The sequence below is a fragment of the Alligator mississippiensis genome, chromosome 1, assembly GCF_030867095.1.
Source record: "Alligator mississippiensis isolate rAllMis1 chromosome 1, rAllMis1, whole genome shotgun sequence".
Taxonomy (NCBI): Eukaryota; Metazoa; Chordata; order Crocodylia; family Alligatoridae; genus Alligator; species Alligator mississippiensis.
In genome coordinates this window covers 11,332,982-11,339,316 of record NC_081824.1, presented here as the reverse complement: position 1 = coordinate 11,339,316, position 6,335 = coordinate 11,332,982, and positions in this window count along the sequence as shown.

Genomic DNA, 6,335 nt, shown 5'->3' with positions numbered 1-6,335 from the left:
CAGTGCTATTAGCATGGAGTAAACTACTTTAACTTCACTGTAGGTTAGTGCTTGTAAGCACAAGCACTATCTTTCAGTGGAGTTATGCACTCCACAGCAACGTACGTGCAGATGTTGATCGGGTTGGCTGGGGCATGAGGGTGCTTCAGTGTGGGGCCTCCTGCCAGCTAGCCCCACACCAAAGCAGCCTCGTGCCCCAGTCAGCCCGTCCAGAGCATGTTGAAACAGGCAGAAGCAGTCCCAGGCTGGCAGGCTGATCACCTGTATCCCTTCTCAGCCAGGGCTGCTTTTCCCCAGCTCAACATAGTTTTATAGATGGTAGGGTCAGAAGGAAGCTGAGCAGATCAAGTCTCACCCCCTGCCATGGGCAGGAAAGAATGCTGGGGTCAAACGACCCCGGCTAGGCAATTATCTAGCCTCCTTTTGAAGACCCCCAAGGTAGGAGCAAGCACCACTTCCCTTGGAAGTTGGTTCCAGATCCTAGCTGCCCTGACTGTGAAGTAGTGCCTCCTGATGTCCAGCCTGAACCTACTCTCAGTCAACTTGTGGCCATTATTCCTAGTGACTCCTGGTAGTGCTCGGGAGAACAGGGACTCTCCCATTCCCTGCTGATCTCCCTTGGTAAGTTTATAGATGGCCACCAGATCCCCTCTCAGCCTTCTCTTGTGGAGGCTGAACAGGTTCAGGTCCCTTAGCTCTTCCTTGTAGGGCCTGCCCTGCAGCCCCCTGATCATGTGGGTGGCCCTCCTCTGGATCCTCTCCATGTTGTCCACATCCCTCCTGAAGTGCAGCGCCCAGAACTGGACGCAGTACTCCAACTGTGGCCTTATCAATGTCACATAGAAGGGGAGGATCACCTCCTTGGTCCTGCTCGTGATGCATCTGTGGATACATGACAAGGTGTGGTTAGCCTTACTGACCGTGTCCCCACATTGGCGGCCCATGGTCATCTTGGAATCAGTAATGACTGCAAGATCCTTTTCTACCTCTGTGCTGATGAGAAGGGTGTTCACCAGCCTGTAGGTATGCTGCGGTCCTGGGAACATGTTCAAATGGTGTGCCCGGGAGCAATAAAACCAGCACAAACTACACCGGAGTTTATTTCCTCTAATTAATGTAATGTATTAATGCACCCACTGACTTGCAGTTGGGGTTAAATATCTAATTCCCTTAAGATCTTTTGAAAAACATTGCTACACAAATGGAGTTGTGCTTGCCCTGCTTACAAGTAGCAACAGCATCTCAGTGGGTCAGGATTCCTGTTGCACTCATGGGTAGAATCATATACGGCCACCCCATTCCTGTAGTATTTCACTGCTTTTGTCAAACCACAGTGCTGGACAATGCATGCCATCATTCAGGGAGCACAGAGATAGAAGAAGGAATTACTAGAAACCTCCTTTTCTTCTTGATAAGCTCAGCAGAAAAGCAGCACCTGCTGAGGTAATTTTGCAAGAAAAATATGGTATAAATAACCTAAGGAAAGAGACATTAGAGAATGCACTGTGAATAGGTTTCTGAACGGTGTATGCTAGGGCTGTGCGAAACAGCATCATTCTGCTTTGACTTCTGTTTCAATGTTTCAACGGAACAGTGTTTCGTTTCAAGTTTTGTTTCAGTTCAAAAACACTGTTCTGTTTAATTTAATCAAAACTGTTTCGCTGTTTCACCACTGTTTCACCATTTTGTCCATAGGTTATAATGGGGAATCATAAAATGCGGCAGTCAGATTGGGGGCTCACCCGCACCCGTGGGAGAGCTGCAGGGGCTGTGTTGGAGTCCTTTTGGGGGTGCACGCCACAGATTTGCCTGCCAGATGAGAGGAGCTGGGTGTTGCCGGCTGGGACTGGTGCCGGGAAGATCGATGCTGCCACCAGTCCCAGGTGGCAGCACCCGGCTCCTGTTATCCAGCAGGCAGATCGGGGGCCTGCCCGCAGCCCTGGGAGAATTGCAGGTGCATAGCCAGACTCCTCCTGGGGGTGCATGCCCCTGATCTGCCTGCCAGATGACAGAAGTTGGGTGCTGCCAGCTGGGACCAGAGCTGAAACCAGTAAGCCTGGCTTCAAAACTTGAAATGTTTTGAAATTCCCTTGTTTTATTTCAAAGCTGTTTCAAACACTTTGGTTTCTATTTGATTTCACTGTTTCAAGCTCGAAATGCATCAAAACAGCTTTGAAACAAAATGCTGGGTGAAATTTCGCACAGCCCTAGTATATGCCTAAGGGTGTCAGCTAATCCCATTTAAATGAATGGCATACTTTTAATTGATATCCAAAGGGTTTGGTATCAGGCCAAGTTTAAGTATTTTTCTTTTCTGTAAAGAAAAGCATACAAATATGTCAAAATCTTCCCTGTGGCAGATGCAATAGCATGAACAGGTGGGTAACTCTGTATGTGTGATTTTCAGAGATACTAAGCACTCAGAGGCAATTTAATCTACAGCTGTGTCAAGCAAGTCGGAAAAAAATTCCTTTTGTACTAGTGACATTGATGAGGTGATGACTTTCTGATTGGCTGGAACTCACGGCAAAGTTGGTGTTGACGAGGCTGATGGCAATTGAAGATGCTGTATGGAGGTAGAGAAGATTCTTGGCCCAGTTGTGCAGAATGTGGGAGTGGGTGAAGAATTCAGCCCTCAAGGAAGATATTGGAGACAGAGTAGTCCAAATGAAGAAAAGGGCAGAGTGAGCATGGTGCCAGGGAAATCTTGCACTGAGAAGCTGCAGTACAAGCACCAGCAAGTTTTCAGGGAAAATTTCTTTATTCTATAAAACCTGTTGTTCACCCCACACTTCTGCAAAGGTTGGGAAATCCATTGCTTATTCAAGTTGCTAGAAAAAACCAACACTTTATGTAGTATATAAGTTTGTCAGTTGACAGATTGGTTACAGCAAGGTAATTTTTCTTTCCTTAAGCCTCTTCTAGAATGGACGGATATGCATTTAAAGCAATGGAACAATCCTGCTGAGTGCCCAGTATGAGTGAGGTGCTTTGGGCTTATCCCTGCCCCTGCTGCTCTACTGAGGCAAAGGCCTTTGCTCTACAGAGCCAGCAGTGAACCTCTGGAGCTTAAGGCCCAATTCTCAGACATTGTGCATCTGAATCTGGTGTCCAACTGCTGTGCACACAAGGACACCCAGTTACTGGAATATTAGGGTGGAAAATGCATGGGTGGCAACCTTCCTTGAAGTTGTCCCACTCCCTGAGCAAGTGCCCTTATCACTCAGCTATTGAGTTAAAATTTGGGAATGTTCTTCTCCATCTGATGCCTGCTAGTGATGTTTTTTTCTGCAACTGAATCTCAGGACTTATCTAACTGTAGGCGATGCATGCCTCCTGAGGCTGTGGGAGCACAGCGACCAGCCACAGGTGGCAACGCGGGCATCGGTAGTGAGGGTGGGCCAGGCAGGGACCATCCGCAGGCAGCCGCAGTGGTGTTGGTGGCAGGCGGGGTGGTCCAGCAGAACTTCTTGAGGGGGGGCGGGCACCAGAGGTTCACCTACCCCCCCACCCAAGCCAAGAGCGCTTGCTCTCAGTGGGGGCACCACTGCTCTCAGGGGGTGCACATGAACCCCTGTGCACCCCCTATGTGTCACCTATGTATCTAACCTTCCATGAATTCCTGACTGATCCTATTTCCCAGCTGGATTGCAGGTTTTTTGAGCCAGAGGCCTTGTGCATTCAGAGCTGAATTGCAAACTGTGCGAGTGACAAAAAACTGTGGTCATGCTGCTCCACATACACCACTTAGGTGCATTAAACAAAATAGGATTAGGCCCATATGTATTTATCCTTGTAACTGTAGGAATCATCTTGTAGTATGTTAAGGAAATATATTACATAAGAGGCACGGTGTGTTGGGATATATTCTTACATATCAGTATGGATCAAACAGAGAGAGAGTCAAAATGCTACTGGTGTCAAGGGAGAAGGTGTTTAGTTTATTGATATGTTAATGCTGGAGGAAAGTTAGTAGACACTAGAAAAAAGACAGATATGTTGATTAGCTCCAGTAGATCTAAGGAGAGACTAAAGGAGAAGAAATGTAAAAAAAGGTTTTATGTTTTGAGAAGAGTCAGATAGTCACATATGGAAGTTTCAGGCTAGATTTCCTCAGCTCCTGGAACTCAGAAGATGGTTGTGACAAACCCCATTTTTTCTCCCATCTCTCTGCTGCTTGTCTACAAGGAACAGACTAAGGTTGGCCACTCAGAAAGCTTCTCATCCCCATAAACCTTAATTCCGCCTGGCCGCAGACCAGAATCTGTAACCCTAATTGTGCGGGCTGGGGGCGAGCCGGGCCCGTCTTTGCGCACACGGGCTGTGGCCAGCAGCCCGGGCACGCGGGATTGGAGAAAACCTCTGGGCGGTTTGGTATGTGCAAGCTAGAATTAGTTACGGAGGCGTAACGGTTGATTGAAAAGGTTGTTTACTTACACACAAAGATTGTATTGGTGTAGGCTGGACAGATTTCCAGGCACAGCTCCCGCTTAGATCCTCGCTAGAGGAACACGACAAATTCAATTGCTCCCATGGAGTTGTTTAGGCTCCGCGGGTCTGGTTCGGGGTTCGAAGAATTCCCCGGAGTTACTTAGGCTCTGCGGGTTTGAAGTTACAGGAAAGGGATACGTCTGGGATTGCGATCGGCGACGGGGAGAGGCTAGAAGCGAAAGGTCCCTAGGTTCGGTTCTATCGCCTCTATTGCCTGCTTAGGAGAGGCGCGTTGGTCCACGAAGGTCCGCAGCACTTGGAGATCTTCACAGTCTCTCTCTCTCTCTCTCCTGGTGTTCGTGGAGTCCTCCAACTTGGGTGGAAACCACACAAGCTTTTGTACAGCTAGCAAGCCAATAGCTAGCCACCACATGTGCCTACATTTGGAATTGGCCAATAATGTGGCGCGAATCCGAAAACAAATGGTCAGAACTCCTTTGCGGCGTGTATCACTAGCATACAAAAGAAATGCACCCTGCAAAGAAGCTGTAATTTGGCGGGAAATCCCCGTTGCACCAGAGTTCTTTCTCGCAGCAGGGAACTCTACTGTGCAAAGAAAGCGACAATTGGCGGGAAAATAATTTAGCGGTGCCGAAGCGCACACACAAACAAAAATCACAACTTTGGGTTGTGACACTAATGAGGGAAACTTTGCCAGATCCAGGGATCTCACCTTGGGTTTGTATAAATCAATAGTTCCCCCTTCCTCAAAAGAGGCAAGCTTGCAATCAATTTATCTGATAAATCAACTTTACCATGGGTAATCAATAAAGCAAATAAAATAGCAAAAGGATTTATTATGCAAGAGGGATAAGCTGTACAAGAAAAAGGATCCATAGAATTTGAAGACAGCATACAGAAATAAAATGGAGGAATCTCACTCTCTGTTAGGAATATAACACAAGCCCTTGGAGAGTCTTGTTGGTGTTTCCAGAGACCAAGTTCCCAGCTGACTGTATCAGCTCTAACAACTGGGGACCATGTGGAAGATTCCAAGAAAACTTCACCCATAGATACCAAATATGACTATAGTAAATCTAATTCCAGAAAAATATCTATGCATAATGTATGAGGAACCCCTAAAACAACCCTTTCTGTGGGGTGAAAGAATGGCAATACTGTCTTGAGGACTGTGGGAGGATAAAGTGAGACATGAGAGAGGAGTTCTTTACTAAAATGAGGTAATGTGCTGGATCCAGTCAGCATGCGGCAGCTACAGAACCAATTGCTGGCCCAGTTGTACGTACTCTGATTCGCTGCTGCACTTATAACTTCTATTGGGTACGGTCATTCAGAAGTATCATAGCATTGGCATCTAATATATCGAATATATCATTGATAATTGTTATAACATTTAGAACATTCTCCTTGAGGGACTTTTTGCATTTGGATTAAATAGAGGACTGTTAATGAATAACTGACATGGTCAGTCACATTCCAGCAGCAATGTATCCTTGAGTTTGGAGAGGAGTATTACCTCTGCTTTCCCAGAAAGGAGCTAACAGCTTGGCAAAGGTCATGTAGGAAGTCAGTGATAGGGAAATGATAAAAAGCTGAAGTGAAGTCTCTCATGTCCAGGCTAGTGTCTATGAAGCCTGTGTGAAGCAGTTAGTATTCACTTCGGATTCAGATTTGGCAGAGTCAGGGGACAGTGGTTTGATTTGGTGACTTGAATCATTGTCCTGAATTGATACAGCCAAATCTGATGCAGAGCCAAATCTCTGAATCAAACAGGTCCCACCACCCACCCGCTCTCCCAGCCCCAACAATGGCTGCCCCTGGCCCCAGCGTCCCGGCTTGGTTTTTTGTTTTTTTTTTTTAAAGCACCACACTCACCAGCTTCT